Source organism: Copadichromis virginalis, linkage group LG16 (genome assembly GCF_057382275.1).
Source record: "Copadichromis virginalis isolate Kocher_CV1m ecotype Utaka linkage group LG16, C_Virginalis_male_GT1.1, whole genome shotgun sequence".
Taxonomy (NCBI): domain Eukaryota; kingdom Metazoa; phylum Chordata; class Actinopteri; order Cichliformes; family Cichlidae; genus Copadichromis; species Copadichromis virginalis.
The window spans coordinates 7450219-7465102 of record NC_140633.1 but is presented as its reverse complement, the minus strand read 5'-3'; positions in this window follow the sequence as shown (position 1 = coordinate 7465102).

The window sequence follows — 14884 nt, the reverse complement described above, 5'->3', positions numbered from 1 at the left end:
TTTTACACCTTTTCATGTCAAAGTTGGCCTCTGTGCTTATCAGTGTTGGAAAGACTCTTTCTTGCACTGAGGTCTGCTTATTGTAAATATCTTGTACTTGTTTTTACACCTTTTCATGTCAAAGTTGGCCTCTGTGCTTTTTCAGTGTTGAAAAGACTCTTTCTTGCACTGAGGTCTGCTTATTGTAAATATCTTATACTTGTTTGAACACCTTTTCATGTCAAAGTTGGCCTCTGTGCTTGTCAGTGTTGGAACGACTCTTTCTTGCACTGAGGTCTGCTTATTGTGAATATCTTCTACTTGTTTTTACACCTTTTCATGTCAAAGTTGGCCTCTGTGCTTATCAGTGATGGAAAGACTCTTTCTTGCACTGAGGTCTGCTTATTGTAAATATCTTGTACTTGATTTTACACCTTTTAATGTCAAAGTTGGCCTCTGTGCTTTTTCAGTGTTGAAAAGACTCTTTTTTGCACTGAGGTCTGCTTATTGTAAATATCTTGTACTTGTTTTTACACCTTTTCATGTCAAAGTTGGCCTCTGTGCTTATCAGTGTTGGAAAGACTCTTTCTTGCACTGAGGTCTGCTTATTGTAAATATCTTGTACTTGTTTTTATACCTTTTAATGTTAAAGTTGGCCTCTGTGCTTTTTCCGTGTTGGAAAGACTCTTTCTTGCACTGAGGTCTGCTTATTGTAAATATCTTATACTTGTTTGAACATCTTTTCATGTCAAAGTTGGCCTCTGCGCTTCTGCAGTGTTAGAAAGACTCTTTCTTGCACTGAGGTCTGCTTATTGTAAATATCTTGTACTTGTTTTTACACCTTTTAATGTCAAAGTTGGCCTTTGTGCTTTTTCAGTGTTGGAAAGACTCTTTTTTGCACTGAGGTCTGCTTATTGTAAATATCTTGTACTTGTTTGAAGACCTTTTAATGTTAAAGTTGGCCTCTTTGCTTTTTCCGTGTTGGAAAGACTCTTTCTTGCACTGAGGTCTGCTTATTGTAAATATCTTGTACTTGTTTTTACACCTTTTAATGTCAAAGTTGGCCTTTGTGCTTTTTCAGTGTTGGAAAGACTCTTTTTTGCACTGAGGTCTGCTTATTGTAAATATCTTGTACTTGTTTGAAGACCTTTTAATGTTAAAGTTGGCCTCTTTGCTTTTTCCGTGTTGGAAAGACTCTTTCTTGCACTGAGGTCTGCTTATTGTAAATATCTTGTACTTGTTTTTACACCTTTTCATGTCAAAGTTGGCCTCTGTGCTTCTGCAGTGTTAGAAAGACTCTTTCTTGCACTGAGGGCTGCTTATTGTAAATATCTTATACTTGTTTGAAGACCTTTTAATGTTAAAGTTGGCCTCTTTGCTTTTTCCGTGTTGGAAAGACTCTTTCTTGCACGAGGTCTGCTTATTGTAAATATCTTATACTTGTTTGAACACCTTTTAATGTCAAAGTTGGCCTCTGTGCTTATCAGTGTTGGAAAGACTCTTTCTTGCACTGAGGTCTGCTTATTGTAAATATCTTGTACTTGTTTTTATACCTTTTAATGTTAAAGTTGGCCTCTGTGCTTTTTCCGTGTTGGAAAGACTCTTTCTTGCACTGAGGTCTGCTTATTGTAAATATCTTATACTTGTTTGAACACCTTTTCATGTCAAAGTTGGCCTCTGCGCTTCTGCAGTGTTAGAAAGACTCTTTCTTGCACTGAGGGCTGCTTATTGTAAATATCTTGTACTTGTTTTTACACCTTTTCATGTCAAAGTTGGCCTCTGTGCTTCTGCAGTGTTAGAAAGACTCTTTCTTGCACTGAGGGCTGCTTATTGTAAATATCTTATACTTGTTTGAAGACCTTTTAATGTTAAAGTTGGCCTCTTTGCTTTTTCCGTGTTGGAAAGACTCTTTCTTGCACTGAGGTCTGCTTATTGTAAATATCTTGTACTTGTTTGAACACCTTTTAATGTCAAAGTTGGCCTCTGTGCTTATCAGTGTTGGAAAGACTCTTTCTTGCACTGAGGTCTGCTTATTGTAAATATCTTGTACTTGTTTGAACACCTTTTAATGTCAAAGTTGGCCTCTGTGCTTATCAGTGTTGGAAAGACTCTTTCTTGCACTGAGGTCTGCTTATTGTAAATATCTTGTACTTGTTTTTACACCTTTTCATGTCAAAGTTGGCCTCTGTGCTTTTTCAGTGTTGGAAAGACTCTTTCTTGCACTGAGGTCTGCTTATTGTAAATATCTTATACTTGTTTGAACACCTTTTCATGTCAAAGTTGGCCTCTGCGCTTCTGCAGTGTTAGAAAGACTCTTTCTTGCACTGAGGTCTGCTTATTGTAAATATCTTGTACTTGTTTTTACACCTTTTCATGTCAAAGTTGGCCTCTGTGCTTTTTCAGTGTTGGAAAGACTCTTTCTTGCACTGAGGTCTGCTTATTGTAAATATCTTGTACTTGTTTGAACACCTTTTCATGTCAAAGTTTGCCTCTGTGCTTGTCAGTGTTGAAAAGACTCTTTCTTGCACTGAGGTCTGCTTATTGTAAATATCTTGTACTTGTTTTTACACCTTTTCATGTCAAAGTTGGCCTCTGTGCTTCTGCAGTGTTAGAAAGACTCTTTCTTGCACTGAGGGCTGCTTATTGTAAATATCTTATACTTGTTTGAACACCTTTTAATGTCAAAGTTGGCCTCTGTGCTTATCAGTGTTGGAAAGACTCTTTCTTGCACTGAGGTCTGCTTATTGTAAATATCTTGTACTTGTTTTTACACCTTTTAATGTCAAAGTTGGCCTCTTTGCTTTTTCCGTGTTGGAAAGACTCTTTCTTGCACTGAGGTCTGCTTATTGTAAATATCTTGTACTTGTTTGAACACCTTTTAATGTCAAAGTTGGCCTCTGTGCTTATCAGTGTTGGAAAGACTCTTTCTTGCACTGAGGTCTGCTTATTGTAAATATCTTGTACTTGTTTGAACACCTTTTCATGTCAAAGTTGGCCTCTGTGCTTATCAGTGTTGGAAAGACTCTTTCTTGCACTGAGGTCTGCTTATTGTAAATATCTTGTACTTGTTTGAACACCTTTTAATGTTAAAGTTGGCCTCTTTGCTTTTTCCGTGTTGGAAAGACTCTTTCTTGCACTGAGGTCTGCTTATTGTAAATATCTTGTACTTGTTTTTACACCTTTTCATGTCAAAGTTGGCCTCTGTGCTTATCAGTGTTGGAAAGACTCTTTCTTGCACTGAGGTCTGCTTATTGTAAATATCTTGTACTTGTTTTTACACCTTTTCATGTCAAAGTTGGCCTCTGTGCTTTTTCAGTGTTGAAAAGACTCTTTCTTGCACTGAGGTCTGCTTATTGTAAATATCTTATACTTGTTTGAACACCTTTTCATGTCAAAGTTGGCCTCTGTGCTTGTCAGTGTTGGAAAGACACGTTTTTGCACTGAGGTCTGCTTATTGTAAATATCTTGTACTTGTTTGAACACCTTTTCATGTCAAAGTTGGCCTCTGTGCTTTTTCCGTGTTGGAACGACTCTTTCTTGCACTGAGGTCTGCTTATTGTGAATATCTTCTACTTGTTTTTACACCTTTTCATGTCAAAGTTGGACTCTGAGCTTATCAGTGATGGAAAGACTCTTTCTTGCACTGAGGTCTGCTTATTGTAAATATCTTGTACTTGATTTTACACCTTTTAATGTCAAAGTTGGCCTCTGCGCTTCTGCAGTGTTAGAAAGACTCTTTCTTGCACTGAGGTCTGCTTATTGTAAATATCTTGTACTTGTTTGAACACCTTTTAATGTCAAAGTTGGCCTCTGTGCTTTTTCAGTGTTGAAAAGACTCTTTTTTGCACTGAGGTCTGCTTATTGTAAATATCTTGTACTTGTTTTTACACCTTTTCATGTCAAAGTTGGCCTCTGTGCTTATCAGTGTTGGAAAGACTCTTTCTTGCACTGAGGTCTGCTTATTGTAAATATCTTGTACTTGTTTTTATACCTTTTAATGTTAAAGTTGGCCTCTGTGCTTTTTCCGTGTTGGAAAGACTCTTTCTTGCACTGAGGTCTGCTTATTGTAAATATCTTATACTTGTTTGAACATCTTTTCATGTCAAAGTTGGCCTCTGCGCTTCTGCAGTGTTAGAAAGACTCTTTTTTGCACTGAGGTCTGCTTATTGTAAATATCTTGTACTTGTTTGAACACCTTTTCATGTCAAAGTTGGCCTCTGTGCTTATCAGTGTTGGAAAGACTCTTTCTTGCACTGAGGTCTGCTTATTGTAAATATCTTGTACTTGTTTGAAGACCTTTTAATGTTAAAGTTGGCCTCTTTGCTTTTTCCGTGTTGGAAAGACTCTTTCTTGCACTGAGGTCTGCTTATTGTAAATATCTTGTACTTGTTTTTACACCTTTTCATGTCAAAGTTGGCCTCTGTGCTTCTGCAGTGTTAGAAAGACTCTTTCTTGCACTGAGGGCTGCTTATTGTAAATATCTTATACTTGTTTGAAGACCTTTTAATGTTAAAGTTGGCCTCTTTGCTTTTTCCGTGTTGGAAAGACTCTTTCTTGCACTGAGGTCTGCTTATTGTAAATATCTTATACTTGTTTGAACACCTTTTAATGTCAAAGTTGGCCTCTGTGCTTATCAGTGTTGGAAAGACTCTTTCTTGCACTGAGGTCTGCTTATTGTAAATATCTTATACTTGTTTGAACACCTTTTCATGTCAAAGTTGGCCTCTGCGCTTCTGCAGTGTTAGAAAGACTCTTTCTTGCACTGAGGTCTGCTTATTGTAAATATCTTGTACTTGTTTTTACACCTTTTCATGTCAAAGTTGGCCTCTGTGCTTTTTCAGTGTTGGAAAGACTCTTTCTTGCACTGAGGTCTGCTTATTGTAAATATCTTGTACTTGTTTGAACACCTTTTCATGTCAAAGTTTGCCTCTGTGCTTGTCAGTGTTGAAAAGACTCTTTCTTGCACTGAGGTCTGCTTATTGTAAATATCTTGTACTTGTTTTTACACCTTTTCATGTCAAAGTTGGCCTCTGTGCTTCTGCAGTGTTAGAAAGACTCTTTCTTGCACTGAGGGCTGCTTATTGTAAATATCTTGTACTTGTTTTTACACCTTTTCATGTCAAAGTTGGCCTCTGTGCTTCTGCAGTGTTAGAAAGACTCTTTCTTGCACTGAGGGCTGCTTATTGTAAATATCTTATACTTGTTTGAAGACCTTTTAATGTTAAAGTTGGCCTCTTTGCTTTTTCCGTGTTGGAAAGACTCTTTCTTGCACTGAGGTCTGCTTATTGTAAATATCTTGTACTTGTTTGAACACCTTTTAATGTCAAAGTTGGCCTCTGTGCTTATCAGTGTTGGAAAGACTCTTTCTTGCACTGAGGTCTGCTTATTGTAAATATCTTGTACTTGTTTTTATACCTTTTAATGTTAAAGTTGGCCTCTGTGCTTTTTCCGTGTTGGAAAGACTCTTTCTTGCACTGAGGTCTGCTTATTGTAAATATCTTGTACTTGTTTTTACACCTTTTCATGTCAAAGTTGGCCTCTGTGCTTTTTCAGTGTTGGAAAGACTCTTTCTTGCACTGAGGTCTGCTTATTGTAAATATCTTGTACTTGTTTTTACACCTTTTCATGTCAAAGTTGGCCTCTGAGCTTTTTCAGTGTTGGAACGACTCTTTCTTGCACTGAGGTCTGCTTATTGTAAATATCTTGTACTTGTTTTTACACCTTTTAATGTCAAAGTTGGCCTCTGTGCTTTTTCAGTGTTGGAAAGACTCTTTCTTGCACTGAGGTCTGCTTATTGTAAATATCTTGTACTTGTTTGAAGACCTTTTAATGTTAAAGTTGGCCTCTTTGCTTTTTCCGTGTTGGAAAGACTCTTTCTTGCACTGAGGTCTGCTTATTGTAAATATCTTGTACTTGTTTTTACACCTTTTAATGTCAAAGTTGGCCTCTTTGCTTTTTCCGTGTTGGAAAGACTCTTTCTTGCACTGAGGTCTGCTTATTGTAAATATCTTGTACTTGTTTGAACACCTTTTAATGTCAAAGTTGGCCTCTGTGCTTATCAGTGTTGGAAAGACTCTTTCTTGCACTGAGGTCTGCTTATTGTAAATATCTTGTACTTGTTTGAACACCTTTTCATGTCAAAGTTGGCCTCTGTGCTTATCAGTGTTGGAAAGACTCTTTCTTGCACTGAGGTCTGCTTATTGTAAATATCTTGTACTTGTTTGAACACCTTTTAATGTTAAAGTTGGCCTCTTTGCTTTTTCCGTGTTGGAAAGACTCTTTCTTGCACTGAGGTCTGCTTATTGTAAATATCTTGTACTTGTTTTTACACCTTTTCATGTCAAAGTTGGCCTCTGTGCTTATCAGTGTTGGAAAGACTCTTTCTTGCACTGAGGTCTGCTTATTGTAAATATCTTGTACTTGTTTTTACACCTTTTCATGTCAAAGTTGGCCTCTGTGCTTTTTCAGTGTTGAAAAGACTCTTTCTTGCACTGAGGTCTGCTTATTGTAAATATCTTATACTTGTTTGAACACCTTTTCATGTCAAAGTTGGCCTCTGTGCTTGTCAGTGTTGGAAAGACACGTTTTTGCACTGAGGTCTGCTTATTGTAAATATCTTGTACTTGTTTGAACACCTTTTCATGTCAAAGTTGGCCTCTGTGCTTTTTCCGTGTTGGAACGACTCTTTCTTGCACTGAGGTCTGCTTATTGTGAATATCTTCTACTTGTTTTTACACCTTTTCATGTCAAAGTTGGCCTCTGAGCTTATCAGTGATGGAAAGACTCTTTCTTGCACTGAGGTCTGCTTATTGTGAATATCTTGTACTTGTTTGAACACCTTTTCATGTCAAAGTTGGCCTCTGAGCTTATCAGTGATGGAAAGACTCTTTCTTGCACTGAGGTCTGCTTATTGTGAATATCTTCTACTTGTTTTTACACCTTTTAATGTCAAAGTTGGCCTCTGCGCTTCTGCAGTGTTAGAAAGACTCTTTCTTGCACTGAGGTCTGCTTATTGTAAATATCTTGTACTTGTTTTTACACCTTTTCATGTCAAAGTTGGCCTCTGCGCTTCTGCAGTGTTAGAAAGACTCTTTCTTAAACTGAGGTCTGCTTATTGTAAATATCTTGTACTTGTTTTTACACCTTTTCATGTCAAAGTTGGCCTCTGTGCTTGTCAGTGTTGAAAAGACTCTTTCTTGCACTGAGGTCTGCTTATTGTAAATATCTTGTACTTGTTTTTACACCTTTTAATGTCAAAGTTGGCCTTTGTGCTTTTTCAGTGTTGGAAAGACTCTTTTTTGCACTGAGGTCTGCTTATTGTAAATATCTTGTACTTGTTTGAAGACCTTTTAATGTTAAAGTTGGCCTCTTTGCTTTTTCCGTGTTGGAAAGACTCTTTCTTGCACTGAGGTCTGCTTATTGTAAATATCTTGTACTTGTTTTTACACCTTTTCATGTCAAAGTTGGCCTCTGTGCTTCTGCAGTGTTAGAAAGACTCTTTCTTGCACTGAGGGCTGCTTATTGTAAATATCTTATACTTGTTTGAAGACCTTTTAATGTTAAAGTTGGCCTCTTTGCTTTTTCCGTGTTGGAAAGACTCTTTCTTGCACTGAGGTCTGCTTATTGTAAATATCTTGTACTTGTTTGAACACCTTTTCATGTCAAAGTTGGCCTCTGTGCTTATCAGTGTTGGAAAGACTCTTTCTTGCACTGAGGTCTGCTTATTGTAAATATCTTGTACTTGTTTTTATACCTTTTAATGTTAAAGTTGGCCTCTGTGCTTTTTCAGTGTTGGAACGACTCTTTCTTGCACTGAGGTCTGCTTATTGTAAATATCTTGTACTTGTTTTTACACCTTTTAATGTCAAAGTTGGCCTCTGTGCTTTTTCAGTGTTGGAAAGACTCTTTTTTGCACTGAGGTCTGCTTATTGTAAATATCTTGTACTTGTTTGAAGACCTTTTAATGTTAAAGTTGGCCTCTTTGCTTTTTCCGTGTTGGAAAGACTCTTTCTTGCACTGAGGTCTGCTTATTGTAAATATCTTGTACTTGTTTTTACACCTTTTAATGTCAAAGTTGGCCTCTTTGCTTTTTCCGTGTTGGAAAGACTCTTTCTTGCACTGAGGTCTGCTTATTGTAAATATCTTGTACTTGTTTGAACACCTTTTAATGTCAAAGTTGGCCTCTGTGCTTATCAGTGTTGGAAAGACTCTTTCTTGCACTGAGGTCTGCTTATTGTAAATATCTTGTACTTGTTTGAACACCTTTTCATGTCAAAGTTGGCCTCTGTGCTTATCAGTGTTGGAAAGACTCTTTCTTGCACTGAGGTCTGCTTATTGTAAATATCTTGTACTTGTTTGAACACCTTTTAATGTTAAAGTTGGCCTCTTTGCTTTTTCCGTGTTGGAAAGACTCTTTCTTGCACTGAGGTCTGCTTATTGTAAATATCTTGTACTTGTTTTTACACCTTTTCATGTCAAAGTTGGCCTCTGTGCTTATCAGTGTTGGAAAGACTCTTTCTTAAACTGAGGTCTGCTTATTGTAAATATCTTGTACTTGTTTTTACACCTTTTCATGTCAAAGTTGGCCTCTGTGCTTTTTCAGTGTTGGAAAGACTCTTTCTTGCACTGAGGTCTGCTTATTGTAAATATCTTATACTTGTTTGAACACCTTTTCATGTCAAAGTTGGCCTCTGTGCTTGTCAGTGTTGGAAAGACACGTTTTTGCACTGAGGTCTGCTTATTGTAAATATCTTGTACTTGTTTGAACACCTTTTAATGTCAAAGTTGGCCTCTGTGCTTTTTCCGTGTTGGAACGACTCTTTCTTGCACTGAGGTCTGCTTATTGTGAATATCTTCTACTTGTTTTTACACCTTTTCATGTCAAAGTTGGCCTCTGAGCTTATCAGTGATGGAAAGACTCTTTCTTGCACTGAGGTCTGCTTATTGTAAATATCTTGTACTTGATTTTACACCTTTTAATGTCAAAGTTGGCCTCTGCGCTTCTGCAGTGTTAGAAAGACTCTTTCTTGCACTGAGGTCTGCTTATTGTAAATATCTTGTACTTGTTTGAACACCTTTTAATGTCAAAGTTGGCCTCTGTGCTTTTTCAGTGTTGAAAAGACTCTTTTTTGCACTGAGGTCTGCTTATTGTAAATATCTTGTACTTGTTTGAACACCTTTTCATGTCAAAGTTGGCCTCTGAGCTTATCAGTGATGGAAAGACTCTTTCTTGCACTGAGGTCTGCTTATTGTGAATATCTTGTACTTGTTTGAACACCTTTTCATGTCAAAGTTGGCCTCTGAGCTTATCAGTGATGGAAAGACTCTTTCTTGCACTGAGGTCTGCTTATTGTAAATATCTTGTACTTGTTTTTATACCTTTTAATGTTAAAGTTGGCCTCTGTGCTTTTTCCGTGTTGGAAAGACTCTTTCTTGCACTGAGGTCTGCTTATTGTAAATATCTTATACTTGTTTGAACATCTTTTCATGTCAAAGTTGGCCTCTGCGCTTCTGCAGTGTTAGAAAGACTCTTTCTTGCACTGAGGTCTGCTTATTGTAAATATCTTGTACTTGTTTTTACACCTTTTCATGTCAAAGTTGGCCTCTGTGCTGTTTCCGTGTTGGAAAGACTCTTTCTTGCACTGAGGTCTGCTTATTGTAAATATCTTATACTTGTTTGAACACCTTTTCATGTCAAAGTTGGCCTCTGTGCTTTTTCCGTGTTGGAAAGACTCTTTCTTGCACTGAGGTCTGCTTATTGTAAATATCTTGTACTTGTTTGAACACCTTTTCATGTCAAAGTTGGCCTCTGTGCTTATCAGTGTTGGAAAGACTCTTTCTTGCACTGAGGTCTGCTTATTGTAAATATCTTGTACTTGTTTGAAGACCTTTTAATGTTAAAGTTGGCCTCTTTGCTTTTTCAGTGTTGGAAAGACTCTTTCTTGCACTGAGGTCTGCTTATTGTAAATATCTTGTACTTGTTTTTACACCTTTTCATGTCAAAGTTGGCCTCTGTGCTTGTCAGTGTTGGAAAGACTCTTTCTTGCACTGAGGTCTGCTTATTGTAAATATCTTGTACTTGTTTGAACACCTTTTCATGTCAAAGTTGGCCTCTGTGCTTATCAGTGTTGGAAAGACTCTTTCTTGCACTGAGGTCTGCTTATTGTAAATATCTTGTACTTGTTTTTACACCTTTTCATGTCAAAGTTTGCCTCTGTGCTTGTCAGTGTTGGAAAGACTCTTTCTTGCACTGAGGTCTGCTTATTGTAAATATCTTGTACTTGTTTGAACACCTTTTCATGTCAAAGGTGGCCTCTGTGCTTTTTCAGTGTTGGAAAGACTCTTTCTTGCACTGAGGTCTGCTTATTGTAAATATCTTGTACTTGTTTGAACACCTTTTCATGTCAAAGTTGGCCTCTGTGCTTTTTCAGTGTTGGAAAGACTCTTTCTTGCACTGAGGTCTGCTTATTGTAAATATCTTGTACTTGTTTGAACACCTTTTCATGTCAAAGTTGGCCTCTGTGCTTTTTCAGTGTTGGAAAGACTCTTTCTTGCACTGAGGTCTGCTTATTGTAAATATCTTGTACTTGTTTGAACACCTTTTCATGTCAAAGTTGGCCTCTGTGCTTTTTCAGTGTTGGAAAGACTCTTTCTTGCACTGAGGTCTGCTTATTGTAAATATCTTGTACTTGTTTGAACACCTTTTCATGTCAAAGTTGGCCTCTGTGCTTTTTCAGTGTTGGAAAGACTCTTTCTTGCACTGAGGTCTGCTTATTGTAAATATCTTGTACTTGTTTGAACACCTTTTCATGTCAAAGTTGGCCTCTGTGCTTTTTCAGTGTTGGAAAGACTCTTTCTTGCACTGAGGTCTGCTTATTGTAAATATCTTGTACTTGTTTGAACACCTTTTCATGTCAAAGTTGGCCTCTGTGCTTATCAGTGTTGGAAAGGCTCTTTTTTGCACTGAGGTCTGCTTATTGTAAATATCTTGTACTTGTTTTTACACCTTTTCATGTCAAAGTTGGCCTCTGTGCTTATCAGTGTTGGAAAGGCTCTTTCTTGCACTAAGGTCTGCTTATTGTAAATATCTTGTACTTGTTTGAACACCTTTTCATGTCAAAGTTGGCTTCTGTGCTTATCAATGTTGGAAAGACTCTTTCTTGCACTGAGGTCTGCTTATTGTAAATATCTTGTACTTGTTTGAACACCTTTTCATGTCAAAGTTGGCCTCTGTGCTTATCAGTGTTGGAAAGACTCTTTCTTGCACTGAGGTCTGCTTATTGTGAATATCTTGTACTTGTTTGAACACCTTTTAATGTCAAAGTTGGCCTCTGTGCTTTTTCATTGTTGGAAAGACTCTTTCTTGCACTGAGGTCTGCTTATTATAAATATCTTGTACTTGTTTGAACACCTTTTAATGTCAAAGTTGGCCTCTGTGCTTATCAGTGTTGGAAAGACTCTTTCTTGCACTGAGGTCTGCTTATTATAAATATCTTGTACTTGTTTTTACACCTTTTCATGTCAAAGTTGGCCTCTGTGCTTATCAGTGTTAGAAAGACTCTTTCTTGCACTGAGGTCTGCTTATTGTGAATATCTTGTACTTGTTTTTATACCTTTTAATGTCAAAGTTGGCCTCTGTGCTTATCAGTGTTGGAAAGGCTCTTTCTTGCACTGAGGGCTGCTTATTGTAAATATCTTGTACTTGTTTGAACACCTTTTCATGTCAAAGTTGGCCTCTTTGCTTTTCAGTGTTGGAAAGACTCTTTCTTGCACTGAGGTCTGCTTATTGTAAATATCTTGTACTTGTTTTTACACCTTTTAATGTCAAAGTTGGCCTCTGTGCTTCTGCAGTGTTAGAAAGACTCTTTCTTGCACTGAGGTCTGCTTATTGTAAATATCTTGTACTTGTTTTTACACCTTTTAATGTCAAAGTTGGCCTCTGTGCTTGTCAGTGTTGGAAAGACTCTTTCTTGCATTGAGGTCTGCTTATTGTAAATATCTTGTACTTGTTTGAACACCTTTTCATGTCAAAGTTGGCATCTGTGCTTCTGCAGTGTTAGAAAGACTCTTTCTTGCACTGAGGGCTGCTTATTGTAAATATCTTGTACTTGTTTGAAGACCTTTTCATGTTAAAGTTGGCCTCTGTGCTTCTGCAGTGTTAGAAAGACTCTTTCTTGCATTGAGGTCTGCTTATTGTAAATATCTTGTACTTGTTTGAACACCTTTTCATGTCAAAGTTGGCCTCTGTGCTTCTGCAGTGTTAGAAAGACTCTTTCTTGCACTGAGGTCTGCTTATTGTAAATATCTTGTACTTGTTTTTACACCTTTTAATGTCAAAGTTGGCCTCTGTGCTTATCAGTGTTGGAAAGACTCTTTCTTGCACTAAGGTCTGCTTATTGTAAATATCTTGTACTTGTTTTTACACCTTTTAATGTCAAAGTTGGCCTCTGTGCTTTTTCAGTGTTGGAAAGACTCTTTCTTGCACTGAGGTCTGCTTATTGTAAATATCTTGTACTTGTTTTTACACCTTTTAATGTCAAAGTTGGCCTCTGTGCTTGTCAGTGTTGGAAAGACTCTTTCTTGCACTAAGGTCTGCTTATTGTAAATGTCTTGTACTTGTTTGAACACCTTTTCATGTCAAAGTTGGCCTCTTTGCTTTTCAGTGTTGGAAAGACTCTTTCTTGCACTGAGGTCTGCTTATTGTAAATATCTTGTACTTGTTTGAACACCTTTTAATGTCAAAGTTGGCCTCTGTGCTTTTTCAGTGTTGAAAAGACTCTTTCTTGCACTGAGGTCTGCTTATTGTAAATATCTTGTACTTGATTTTACACCTTTTAATGTCAAAGTTGGCCTCTGCGCTTCTGCAGTGTTAGAAAGACTCTTTCTTGCACTGAGGTCTGCTTATTGTAAATATCTTGTACTTGTTTGAACACCTTTTCATGTCAAAGTTGGCCTCTGTGCTTATCAGTGTTGGAAAGACTCTTTCTTGCACTGAGGTCTGCTTATTGTAAATATCTTGTACTTGTTTTTACACCTTTTCATGTCAAAGTTGGCCTTTGTGCTTATCAGTGTTGGAAAGACTCTTTCTTGCACTGAGGTCTGCTTATTGTAAATATCTTGTACTTGTTTTTACACCTTTTCATGTCAAAGTTGGCCTCTGTGCTTATCAGTGTTGGAAAGACTCTTTCTTGCACTGAGGTCTGCTTATTGTAAATATCTTGTACTTGTTTTTACACCTTTTCATGTCAAAGTTGGCCTTTGTGCTTATCAGTGTTGGAAAGACTCTTTCTTGCACTGAGGTCTGCTTATTGTAAATATCTTGTACTTGATTTTTACACCTTTTCATGTCAAAGTTGGCCTCTGTGCTTCTGCAGTGTTAGAAAGACTCTTTCTTGCACTGAGGGCTGCTTATTGTAAATATCTTGTACTTGTTTGAAGACCTTTTAATGTTAAAGTTGGCCTCTTTGCTTTTTCCGTGTTGGAAAGACTCTTTCTTACACTGAGGTCTGCTTATTGTAAATATCTTGTACTTGATTTTACACCTTTTCATGTCAAAGTTGGCCTCTGTGCTTATCAGTGTTGGAAAGACTCTTTCTTACACTGAGGTCTGCTTATTGTAAATATCTTGTACTTGATTTTACACCTTTTCATGTCAAAGTTGGCCTCTGTGCTTCTGCAGTGTTAGAAAGACTCTTTCTTGCACTGAGGTCTGCTTATTGTAAATATCTTGTACTTGTTTTTACACCTTTTCATGTCAAAGTTGGCCTCTTTGCTTTTCAGTGTTGGAAAGACCCTTTCTTGCACTGAGGTCTGCTTATTGTAAATATCTTGTACTTGTTTTTACACCTTTTCATGTCAAAGTTGGCCTCTGTGCTTGTCAGTGTTGGAAAGACTCTTTCTTGCACTGAGGTCTGCTTATTGTAAATATCTTGTACTTGTTTGAACACCTTTTCATGTCAAAGTTGGCCTCTGTGCTTATCAGTGTTGGAAAGACTCTTTCTTGCACTGAGGTCTGCTTATTGTAAATATCTTGTACTTGTTTTTACACCTTTTCATGTCAAAGTTGGCCTCTGTGCTTATCAGTGTTGGAAAGACTCTTTCTTGCACTGAGGTCTGCTTATTGTAAATATCTTGTACTTGTTTTTACACCTTTTAATGTCAAAGTTGGCCTCTGTGCTTATCAGTGTTGGAAAGACTCTTTCTTGCACTGAGGTCTGCTTATTGTAAATATCTTGTACTTGATTTTTATACCTTTTCATGTCAAAGTTGGCCTCTGTGCTTCTGCAGTGTTAGAAAGACTCTTTCTTGCACTGAGGGCTGCTTATTGTAAATATCTTGTACTTGATTTTACACCTTTTAATGTCAAAGTTGGCCTCTGTGCTTATCAGTGTTGGAAAGACTCTTTCTTGCACTGAGGTCTGCTTATTGTAAATATCTTGTACTTGATTTTACACCTTTTCATGTCAAAGTTGGCCTCTGTGCTTCTGCAGTGTTAGAAAGACTCTTTCTTGCACTGAGGGCTGCTTATTGTAAATATCTTGTACTTGTTTGAAGACCTTTTAATGTTAAAGTTGGCCTCTTTGCTTTTTCCGTGTTGGAAAGACTCTTTCTTACACTGAGGTCTGCTTATTGTAAATATCTTGTACTTGATTTTACACCTTTTCATGTCAAAGTTGGCCTCTGTGCTTATCAGTGTTGGAAAGACTCTTTCTTACACTGAGGTCTGCTTATTGTAAATATCTTGTACTTGATTTTACACCTTTTCATGTCAAAGTTGGCCTCTGTGCTTCTGCAGTGTTAGAAAGACTCTTTCTTGCACTGAGGTCTGCTTATTGTAAATATCTTGTACTTGTTTTTACACCTTTTCATGTCAAAGTTGGCCTCTTTGCTTTTCAGTGTTGGAAAG